Source organism: Lynx rufus, unplaced genomic scaffold (genome assembly GCF_022079265.1).
Source record: "Lynx rufus isolate CCGP_SWC_20201006 ecotype Redwood Valley unplaced genomic scaffold, mLynRuf1.p SCAF_26, whole genome shotgun sequence".
Lineage (NCBI taxonomy): Eukaryota > Metazoa > Chordata > Mammalia > Carnivora > Felidae > Lynx > Lynx rufus.
Genome location: NW_025814841.1, coordinates 1,917,330 through 1,929,869, shown reverse-complemented (window position 1 = coordinate 1,929,869; position 12,540 = coordinate 1,917,330).

Genomic DNA, 12,540 nt, shown 5'->3' with positions numbered 1-12,540 from the left:
GGAGAGATTCAGTTTTTTAGCAGCTCGTACAGAAAAGCATCTTAGGGAGCTGATTGTCAGTGGCAGCAATCGGTGATGTGATACGGTTGTCTAAACGGAGAATGCAAACATAGGCTGCAGCAGTGGAAACACAGTGCCTGGAATACACTGACAGTTAGCTCTGTTTTACTGTTTACTGATTAGACCACTCGTAACGTAATGTTTGTTTTGATTGCTCTTTATTACAGGGAAGACACACTGTCTTAAGTTACCAAGAAGTAGATTTTGAAGCGAGGACTTATGTGAAATGGTTTATTAAGGAAGTGCTCTGAGGAATATTGATGAGGGAGACTGCCTGGTAGCAGGACAGAGAAGGACAAGAAACTAAGCAGAGGTTAATTTAAGTCCTACTTCACCCTGATTCTACAGGGATGCTCTTGAGTGGAAGAGAGACCTTACAGTTGCCCAAAACTGAGAGAAGGAAACTGGGCATTCAAACTTCCCCGTATCTTTGAGTTGTTGGCCAAAGTCCCTGAGCTCAGGCAGTACATTCCCAGACATACTGGGTTCTCAGCCCACAAGGGTCTCCAGCAGCACAAGGGCAGGCCTCTAAGAAACAAACCAGGCAAAGCATAACTAAAGGCAGGGAAGGGATACACAGCAGAGAAAAGGGACACAGAAACCATGATATATGACTGACTGAGCTATACAGTATTTGCCCATATTGCTACAATATTCTCAGGGAGAAACAAATGTGATCTTCAAATAGTGTCTTGTGGAAAGGGGTAAAATGTGTCTGTATGGCCTCCAGATGTTGAACAAAACCTCTAGATGGAAGGACCTCAGAAAGGCTAGAAATTCTCTGGACATTTTCAGAGTTCCCTATAGATGTCATAGCCTATGTCAGTGGGCAGGAGCATCTTTGTAATCTGATTCCTAGATATTTGGGGTCTTCCTGCCAATAGAGCAGTGAGTTACGATGTGGTTTCCCAAGCCCCCCCCCCCCAATTCTGAGCATACTAGACAATCAAGTTGTCAGACCTGATTCTCTGAACGTATTTTAAGGAGCGAGAAAACACAGAATTTTAAACTTCCTTCCACAAAATTGCACGTTTATTAAAATAAGGTATTGTCTTATCAATTATTTTCTCTGCAACCCTGTGCCTCACATGTTCAATCTTCTGGAACAGCTTAGGTCCAAGATAACGTGTGACCAGAAGAAAAACAAAAAAAAAAAATTTTTTTTAAACCCACTTTTGTATCTTCCCACTTTCTTGTTTGCTGTGCTATGAAATAAGTAAATGGAATCAAATTAAATCTCTTGAGAAGGAGGCCAGGACCTAATCTGAAGACCTTCTGAGAAAGAACTTTCATTCTTTTATGCTCTCTTTCCACTGTATTTTTTTTAGAAGAAATATTCCTATACCGGTAAGCCTGTAAACATAAACATTTCAGATTTGGAGAGTGGGCCTCTAATGAAAGATTTGAGGGACTTTGGCAAAATGTAGGAAAAGGGAAATTTCCTCACTCTGATCAAAGATGCCAAGCACTACCATTCTGAGGTGCCTTTACCTTTAAAACTTAGGCAAATGGGGCAGTCAGAATTTGAGAGACAGGGACAACCATTTTCTGTTTCTAATGGTCCATGTCCAATCCTTCAAACTGACGCTTTATCAAATTTTTTTTTTCTAGAGAGCAGAAAATCCTCACTAGCAGGAGCTATTTAAAGGCTCTGGCCTTGCATTGAAACTGCAGATTTGGCAATGGCAGGTTTCAGCTGGATTTTCTGGGCAGTAAGTAATGCAGCAGCAAATTTACTCTTTTTAATATAATGGCAACAGTCGTTGGAAGGAATGGGAATGACTTCAGGCAGTGCCCAATTTTAAATGAAAAATCTAACTATAGCTGTTCCTTTTACTCTCTCTGAGAGCTCTGCGTGATTGTGTGGGAAGCAGGGGTGAAGGGTGACCTCAGCATGCCTGCTTTGGAGACTCGCTCAAGGGATAGCATAGGTCAGCTTGCCCCACACCTGGTCCCTGGGGAGGATTTGTGTGTGACAATGGGAGCAGCAAGGAATTTAAAAGCAACTTCACTGTGCTGAACCCTTGTAGAGCTGGTATCATGGAGGGAGGTTTACTCTTTGATCTCAGCCCTGGAGCGATGGCATGAGAAAGAATCACTGAGTTATCAAGTAAGTACCTAACTTAGTGTGGAAGCCAGGCAGCATGCTCTCATGGACCTTTCTGGATCCCATACCGGGCAGGGGTGAGTCACTGATGGAGCAAAGGAGACATCACCACACGAATCCATCATTTTCTAAGTGAGGGAAAGGAAACAGCTGCTTCCTTTCACTGTTTTTTTTCCCCACTCAACAATCTTCTATCCCCTGACTTTCCATTTCGATTCCACCTCATAAACGAATCTTTCTACAAAAGCAGACTCCTTTAGTGTATAATAAAGTATATCTCAGGTAATCTCTACCAGTTTAAAAGTAGAGTTTTGGAGCAGAAGGTTTAGCCTTGAGCTAATCTGGAATTAAGACATGCCAGAGAATGTCTGGAAAACTCATGGGACAGGGTCCCCAAAGGCTTCTTTGTAAGAGGGAAGGAACCCTTCTCCTTTCAGACACCGGTCCTTCGGTTTTGCCTTTGGAGGGCTCAGTGCATCAGCGATGGACCGACTAGGAGACTTTGGTGACTGCCATTAGCAAATGACAGAGGCACTGTCCACCTGGTACCTAGAAAAAGGGGGCCAGTGCCACCAGAAGGTGCAGTACCAGCTCAAACAGCAACTGAGCCCAGGATTGCATGGCAAGGCCCGGAAGAAGCAACGATGTCAGATGCAACTAGAGCAGAGGTAGCGGTCTTGGCAGAGGAGCTGATCAAAAGTGTCATGTGAAATGCCCTCATTTGGGAGCAAAGGGAGACGCTCAGGAGTTTGAGGTCCTGCATAAGCAAGTAGAGGAAAGAGCCAAAAAATGTTTTCTTTTTAATGGGAACCTGTTTATACTCGCGGGTTGCTGAGGTCTCCAAAAACAAAATGGTGTTCCTTTCCAACAGCATGCCTTGCTTCACTCTGCACCTTGGAAACAGCCAGCAAAACAATCAAGATCTCCTGAATGACTTTCCTTCACACAGGCTTCGGGAACAATGGGAAAGGGTGCAGAGAAGACAATCTCCCCGCCCCCACCCCTCCCCTCCCCCCCGTGAATGCAAGATCCACAAGGCTCTCAGCAGCTCCCTCTTACAGGCTAGTGGAGCATAACAGCAGACAGGATCACTGACTTCTGAGGCCAGGTTTAAAGGCCCTGTGATTTCACACTCTAGAGGGAATAATGTGATCAGAAGGGCTATTACCTCGGTCAATATGGACACAAACAGAAGAACCAATGCCCCCCAGTGCGGCTGCTGTACCTTAGCTGGTGTGCATCGGTACTCTTTATGTTGCCAACCCTGGAAACCCCAGACTTTTCTCACTGGCTCCTCCAGCCCATAGCCTCCTTGGAAATGCAAAGTGCAACCGGTAACATCAAACGAAGACTCCTCAGGACTGTTTTCCCTATAAAAAGGAGCAATAAAATGTGTTTGGGAGCAGCGAATAAGCTATGTAAGCATCCTAGCCTGTGTGTTCTAAGTTCTGTCCACAAATAATACATTCTTCAGTCAGTGCAAGAAAATACGTCAAATATCGTTTCGTCTTTCTCAGTAGACTATTAAAAGGATCTCGTGTTACTTCTCCCGTCGGACATAAAATGTCACTTTTATGTCAGAGTGTGCACACAGTAGGCCCTTGGTAAATATGTGGTGGAAAATGACTACAAGTTACTAAACACCCTTGAAATACTTCACCTTCACGGCGACTTCATTGACTTCATTTTAGAGATTTCATAGATGAAGGTTTTATAGATGGAGATTAAAGGGATTAACACCCAAATGGTCAGTTTAATAAATAATAGGGAAGAGGGAGAGCATGAAAGATAGATTTTGAAATACTTAAGGGCACCTAGGTGGCTCACTTGGTTGAGCATCCAACTTCACTCAGGTCATGATCTCACTCTTCATGGGTTCGAGCCCCGTGTATGGCTCTGGGCTGTCAGTGTGGAGCCTGCTTGGGATTCTCTCTCTGCCTTTCTCTCTACCCCAGCCCTACTTGTGCTTCCTCTCTCTCTCTCTCTCTCTCTCTCTCTCAAAATAAGTAAATAAACTTAAAAAAAAAAGAAATACTTAGAACAATGGATAAGCTCACAAATGGCTTTTAAGGATTTTTTTTTCAAAAATGAAGATATATTTGTTTTCCCATTGTTAAACTAATGTATGCCTATTGTTAAACTTTCCAACAATCCATAACGTTATCCTAGAAGAATTCCCAGTATTTCAACAATCTCTAAGACCTAGTAGGTATACTTGGGGTGGGGTGATGCACTTGGGGATCTTGATGCATTAGTCACCTTCTTCCCAAGCTCAGCCCCACTGCTGGGCTTTGGAACTTGATCGTGACTCAACTAACAAAGGTACTTTCCTGAGATCTTTGAGTTTTTCTAAATCTCTAAGTCAATTGAAAGAACAGGCTGCTTTTACAAAAAATAAACATGTCACCTTGGTGGAGGTGACCTCAGTTGGGGGGACAATGAAGAGTGTATTTATATGCCTCACCCTCATTTCCTCCAAACCAAGCTGGAAGACTCCGAACCATCCCTCATGCAGGAGAACTATACCAGTAGGCATTCCTACAAAACTACAGGGGAATAGAATATTCTTGTTTAAGAGTCTGAGAAGCAAATAAACGTTACAATAAAATCAGCTTGCACATTACATTTCCTTTGGTGGGAAAAATTGTCCCAGGTGAATTTATTAAACAAAAATTACCTCAAAGAGAGTATAAATAGGTTACATTACTTTACATTGCAGTATTAGCTTTCTAAAAATGAGAATGCCAGCTAAGTGAAACTATAAATACCATGAGAACTTAAAAGCTCCCTGCAATATTAATATACAGCTGACCCTTCAACAACAGGGGTTTGAGCTGTGCAGGCCCACTTATGCGTGGATTTTTTTTTTTTTACTGCAAACATATTTTCTTCTTTGATTTATGATTTTTAAATAACTTCTCTAGCTTTATTGTAAGAATACAGTATATAATACATACGACATACAAAATATGTGTTAATGAACTGTTATTAGTAAGGCTTCTGGTCAATTGTAAGCTGTTAGTAATTAAGTTTTGGGGGAGTTTGGATTTTTGACTGCATAGGGGGTTAGCACCCCTGACCCCAATGTTGTTCAAGAGTCGAATGTGATATGATTTCAACTATGTATGTTGATACCAAAATGTTTTTACTATACCCTGACCTCTATGCTGAGCACTTCACATGTATTATCTTGATTAACCTTCACAGCAACCCTGTGGAGCAGATATGATCATCTCCACTTTAGAGGTAGGAATCTGAGGCATAGAGAAGTTTAAAAAAAAATGCCAAGATCACAAAACCGATAGGTACAAAGACCAGAATCCAAACCCAGTATGACTCTGTAGCTCACAGACTTGATCATTGAGCCATCCAATGCAATGTTAGAGAGCCATGTTGGTCGTAAGGTACTAAGCATGAAGACAAAAAGCCAACATTGGGTTGGTGGCAAAGTAGAAGACAGGAAAGAGCCTGGGTCTTTAATAATAACGTTGACCCATAGGACTCTGGAACTACCTACCTTCAGACATCTTTCTAAAGGAACAGTAAGTGTTGATCTTTTTTTAAAATTTCCAAGTAAAATTGACATACAGTGGAATGCACAAAATTTAGGTGCACCATGCAGTAGGTATTGGTAGAAGCTTCCACCTGTACATCTCAAACCCCTATCGGGATTCAGAATGTTATCATTACTGTAGAAATTTCCTTTATGACCCTTTCCAGTCAGTCTTTCCACCATCCTACATACAGGCAACTACGGGTCCAATTTTTTTTTTTGTACCATAAGTTATTATCGCTTGTTCTATAAATCATATAAGTGTAATCATGCAATGGATGGTCTTGGATAAGATTTGTTTTACTCAGTGTGTAACAGAACTATTTCATTACTTTTCACTACTGAGCATGTGATTACATACAGTTTGTTTATCCATTTACCTGTTGAAGAAACTTGGGCAGTTTTTAGCTCAGGGCTGTAGGGAAAAATGCAACAGGTATTCTTGTGCCAGTCTTTTTGTGGATGTGTGTTCTCATTTCTATAAGGTAAATGTCTAGAACTGGAATTACTGGGGCAGGGAGGGAGTGTTAATTTTATAAAACACTGCCAGATTATTCTGCAAAGTGACTGGACGTAATCAACAACAACGTATGAGTGTTCTGGTTACTCCACATGATTGCCACACTTGGTGTTCAGTTTTTTTCAATTTTAGACATTTGGGTGAGTATATAGTGGTATCTCATTATGATCTTCCTTTACATTTCCCTAGTGACTAATACAGTTGAGCATTACTATAAAGCTACTGCCATCAAGACAGCATGGTATTGGTGGGGGCACCTGGGTTGCTTCGTCCGTTGAGCATCCAACTCTTGGTTGCCCTCAGGTCATGATCTCATGGTTTGTGGGTTCAAGCCCACATCAGGCTAATAGCATGGGGCCTGCTTGGGATTCAATCTCCCTCTCTCTCTGCCCACCCCCTCAAAATAAATAAATAAACTCAAAAAAAGGCACCATGATATTGGTGAAAGTATAGATACATTAATTGATACAACAGGACAGAAGGCCTAAAAAGAGACACACACAAATAGAAACAACTGATTTTTAACACTTGTCCAAGGGCAATAAATAGAGAAAGGGTAGTTTTTTAACAAATGGTGCTGAACAGACACCCATGTGCAAAAAGTAAAACCAGACAAAAAAAACCTTGCATACATACCTCGCAAAATATATAAAATTCAACTCAAAATGGGTTATAGATCTAAATATAAAACTTAAAACTGTGAAACTTCTAGAACACAATGAAGGAGAAAATCTTTATTACTTTGGTTAGGCAGAGTTTTTTGATATGACACCAAGAGCATGGTCCATAAAAGAAAACAAATTATAAATTGGAGTTTATCAATATAAAAAATGTTTGTTCTACGAAATTCACTTCTGAGAGAATGAAAAGACAAAGACAAGTTGCAGACTGGAAGAGTATTTGTAAATTGTATTTCTGACTGAGTTTTTATTTAAAAATATTGAAGTCTCCTAAAACCCAGTAAGAAGAAAACAGTCCAATTTTAAAATGGTCAAAAAGAGGGGCGCCTGGGTGGCTCAGTCGATTAAACGTCCGACTTCAGCTCAGGTCACGATCTCGCGGTCCGTGAGTTCGAGCCCCGCGTGGGGCTCTGGGCTGATGGCTCAGAGCCTGGTGCCTGCTTCCGATTCTGTGTCTCCCTCTCTCTCTGCCCCTCCCCCATTCATGCTCTGTCTCTCTCTGTCTCAAAAATAAATAAAACGTTAAAAAAAATAAAAATAAAATAAAATGGTCAAAAAACTGAATACACACTTCATCAAAGGACAAAAGCAGAAAGCAAATAGGTGTATGAGAAGACACTCAACACCATTAGTTGTTAGGAAAATACAAGTTAAAACCACAAAAAGATACCACTGCCTTTTAATTTTATTTTTTAGTGTTTATTTATTTTTGAGAAAGAGAGAGAGAGAGAGAGAGAGAGAGTGGGAGAGGGGAGGGGCAGAGAAAGAGGGAGACACAATCGAAGCAGGCTCCAGGCTCTGAGCTGTCAGCACCAGAGCCTGATGTGGGGCTTGAACTCACGAAGTCTGACACTTAAGCAACTGAACCACCCAGGTGCCCCTCTACTGTACATCTTTAGAATGGCTAAAACATTAAATACCAAATGCTGGCAAGGTGCAGAGTGACGAGAAGTTACCACATTGCTAGTAGGAGTTCAAAATGGTATAGATATTGTGGCATACACTGTAATGGGTTTTTTAATTTTAATTTTAATTTAATTTAATTTAATTTTAATTTTGTTATGAGTTTAAACGTACACTTATGAAATGACCCAATCACTCTCCTTCTGGATATTCACAAATGTGTAGTGAGAATCTTACACAAAAGTCTGTATGTGAGTGTTGATAGAGGGTTATTCACACTTTCCCAAATTTAGAAACAACCGGATGTTATTCAATTGGTGAATGTATAAACAGACTGGCACATCCATAAAAAACAAACATGTATAAGTTTTAATTGCATTTTGATAAGCATAAGTAACCAGAACCAAAGGGCTACATGTTATATGATATGATTTATACGCCATTCCAGAAAAGGTAGAACAGTTGGAAAGAAAAACAAACCAATGGTTAACAGGGATAACAAGGGATTGTCTGACTACAAAGGGGAACAGGAGGAAATTTTTAGGATAATAGAATTGTTTTATATCATAACTTTATGGGAAATACACAAGTCTGCATATGTCACATCCCATAGGCTGTCCACCAGCAAATTTTACTGCATATAAATTTTTAAAAATCAACAATGTGTGGGAAACTCACAGAACCTATAATGAATGAACCTGATCATATTCTGCATGAATAACATTACCACATAAAATGGAAATAGTATTTTGACTGGCTAATGTAAGGCAAAAGACAAAAAAAACACACACAAATATTTTATTCTGGTTAGGACATTTGTCTCTCACAGATCTGTAGCTTACCAATTCTGAAGCTATTTTTATATTTTTATACTAGATTTGAAAAATAAACAAATGTATTACAGATAATGAAAGCCAGGTTTTTCAAGGTTAGATAAAGAAATCATAAATAGTACAGGGGTAGGGGTGGGAAAGCTAGAATAAGCCAAGAGGCATTTGATTGGAATCATAAATATCAATATGGACTCATGTTTTTGTTATGTATGTGTGTGCAGGTTTTCATATGGATAAAGAAATACAGATGTCTATAGGCATGTGTTTGCATATGTGTATATATATATATATATACACATATATATGTGCAACCATTATATACACACATACATGTATATCTATATATATATGTAGATGTGTGTGTGTGTGTGTGTGTGTGTGTGTGTGCATATCTATGTCCAATGGGGCGGGGGGGGGGGGGCGAAGGAACCAAGGAACCAAACTAGGTTTAGACATGAAAATTCAATGAAATATATAATCCTAGCTTGGATCCTGGTACAAGAAAAGCCTCCTTGGAGAAGCGGTTGGTTCCTGGCTTCCAGCAGGGAAAACACAAGATCAGCCTGGATTATCTTTTGGTGCCAAAAATAAATGCTCCAAAAAGGATGGGGACATGTCAAAAGGGCATAGGAATCAACACGAAAGAGCTTTCAACAGCCAAAGCTAAGATTTTTGAGCAGTAAAATAATAATAATGTATTATAACCCATAGAATTAAGTAAATATCCATGAGTTCATACTGATAAATCTAAATAATTGAATAAATAAATAAATGCGAGGGAAAGAATAGCTCTTCCTTTCAAAATAATTTCAACTGATAAATGTAGAAGAATGAGGGAAATAGAAAATTATCATTAGTACACCACAGCAACAATTACTTGCTAAAATTAATAGGCAAAAGTTTGAGGAGAAACTGCTTATTTTCATTGCCTCAATGAGTCTCCCCCAAGATCTTTATTAGTTAGAAAGGGGAAAACAGTAATGTTATAGGGGGTAAACTGCTGACATCACCTGAGCCAAGGTAGCACTGTTAGCAATAGATACATGCAATGTATCTTATTAGTATCATGTATCCCTTGATGTTCTGCACTGAGAAGGATACATCAGTTCTGTGGTATTCTTGCTAAAATACATGACCTTCATCCAGTCATGAGAGGACACATCAAGAAACTCAAACAGAGATAATCTACAATGTAACTGACCAGGACTCTTTCAAGGTCATAAAAGACAAGGAGCCACAGAACACTTACAGATTGGAGGAGACTGGGGACACAGAAAAACTAAATGCACTACGGATCAGATCCTGGAACATTAAAAGGATATCCGTGGAAGAGCTGGTGAAATCCAAGTGCGTTCCGTAGTTCAGGTAATAGTATTCTACCAATATAAATTTCTTTGTATAATTGTACTACGGTTATCAAAAATGCTAACCTGAGGGGAAACCGGGTGAAAATTATATGGGAACTCTGTGCTAGTTTTGCAACTTTTCTGTAAGTCTAAAATTCTTTCAAAATTAAAAAAAAAAAAGTCTAGTCTGATCTAATATTAAACTTCAATCTTTCATGTGATTTAACACTTCTCACCCCTTCACCCCCATTATCACTATGCAGCCTTTGACATCTTCAGAGTGGGAGCTGGGAGAGGGACAAGAGGTAAGAATCAGCAAAGCACTAATCTGACAGGTATGTAGCTCTGTGGCTTTAATACTACCTGGGTATAGCAAATGACATCCAAATACTACTTCCTGTTTCTCATCCATTACTCACCTGCTTTTGCGCCAATTCCTCCTTGCTGGGGAGTTCGAACTCATTTTCTGGCATGGCTAGATGCAAACTCCACATAATCAGTGATGGCTGCTCCCCTCAGTGGCTACATCTGACAGTTCATCTCTAGTTTCTTTGAGCTAATGTGGATTTGCTCCTGGCAGGAAACCATTCCCCACGGAGGACTCCTTCCCAAGATGGCTCTTGGCCAGCTCTCTTCCGTTCTCTCGGAGACATTCACATTGCTGCTCATTCCAAGGTGTAAGAACAGAAAGACCCCAGAAAGGGGTCCCTGCTGGACCAGGCCTACATATTTCAGTGTCGCTCTTCTCTTCTCACCGTGTCTTATCTCCAACAACAACAATACGTTTAAAAGCTGGTAAGAGGTAGTGAGTGGAAATTAATTTTAACATACTTACGGGGGAAAAAAATGATATTGATTAGCTTTTAGTGTATTGTGCTATTTTGATACACTTGTATCAACAACGAGACTGTATATAGACAGACTTTTATTAAAAAGTTTTGATGTTCTTGCTTTGGGGGATGCAGGAAAGAGGGAATTTTCTAAAAATGCAAAATTTGTTTGATGTTTCCAATATAACTGGAAAAAGTGCCACATTTTAGTTTTCTGAACATTGGCTTTTCTAAGAAAGATGGCTGCCCGAACCAATAAAGGATAAATCCCCATGTGACTGAGCTCAGTTGGTGTATTAGTACGAGGGCAAGCAAGACAGAGAAGAAAGCATTGTACGAGGCTGCGGCGTGGCCAGAGGAGGTGAACTCCTGTGCACATTTGCTTGATCAGAAGATGCTCAGAGTCGGTTCATCTCCTCGCCATCCCTCAATGCATCCCTCAGGCACAGCCCAGTAGTAGCAAGTGTAGTAGGAGCATGATGGCCCCTATCACCTCCTGTCACATCCAGTGAGGCGACCTGGGCTCTGAGTGTCTCCGGTCTGATAAACAGACTGGACCATGAAGCAAATGAGAGATAAGTGACCCTGGTTTTGTGTTTGTTCACGAAACCTGCACTAAATGAGCTACTGCCTCTTGCCTCTGGGCTTTGGGCGCTTCATTCAAGGTGGATGGGATAATAAGAGAGTAAGTTGTTTCCACATTAGGGTCAATTAATCCTTTTCCATGGATTTGGGAAATACTCAGTTTAGTCCATTGTCACAAAGCGAACATACCCATTGAATCGGCATACAGATCAAGAAACAGAATATCAGCATTCTGTGTGCTTGCCAAAAGCCCCTGGGCATGCACTTCCTTCCAGTTACTATCCCACCACTCTAGTTCTGCTTGTTTAAGAATTTTGTGTAGAAAGTATGCCCTCTTCTGAATCTGATTTATTTCACTCAGCACAATGTTAACTAATGGTTTCTCTTACATAACTTTTAAGATTACTTACCTATGTCACATGCATACAGGAAAACGTGCAAAATGCACATATAAACTTAAAGGAAAATTATAAAATTAAAAGCTCATGTTCTCCCACAGGTTTCCAAAGTCGATTTTTACCAGGATCTTAGAGCTGCCCTGTGAGTTCTTCTTTCAATGCAACCTTCCCTCTCCAAACCGAGTAGCATCAGCAAACCTAGCTGTGTGAGGCAAGGGCAATGTTGGCATCATAATGAAGATTCCCGGGAGAAGATATACTGAGCAGAGTGTCCCTCTCTTGCTTCGTCTCACTGGAGGTTTAGAAGAGTCCCTTCTGGGGAAATTGGTGGACAGGATGAAGTGAGTTCTGGGACACCCAGGGCTCCCGACAGTCAGGGCCTGTGGCAGGGCTGTGAATGCGCAGGGAAGGTGCTGTCTGACAGGAATGTACCCACATTGTGAGCAGCTCAGTGTTGTCTGCTTCTCCTTTGCCATATCCCGTCTCTCGTGTCCGAGAATAGGACAGAACAGGATTCATCTGCAGATCCAGATGAGTGTCTTCAGCTGATCGGGCAGCGAAGAACAGACGATCGGGTGGATACTTCTCCAGTGCATGGTTGAGACCTGCCAAGTTCAGGTCTTCTTCTAGGCTGGCCAACCCCTGCAGATTCTGTTTTCCAGTTAAATATATCGGAAATGGCAATGATGATCTTGTGAGAACAGCCCTGAGCATGCTGAGTCGCA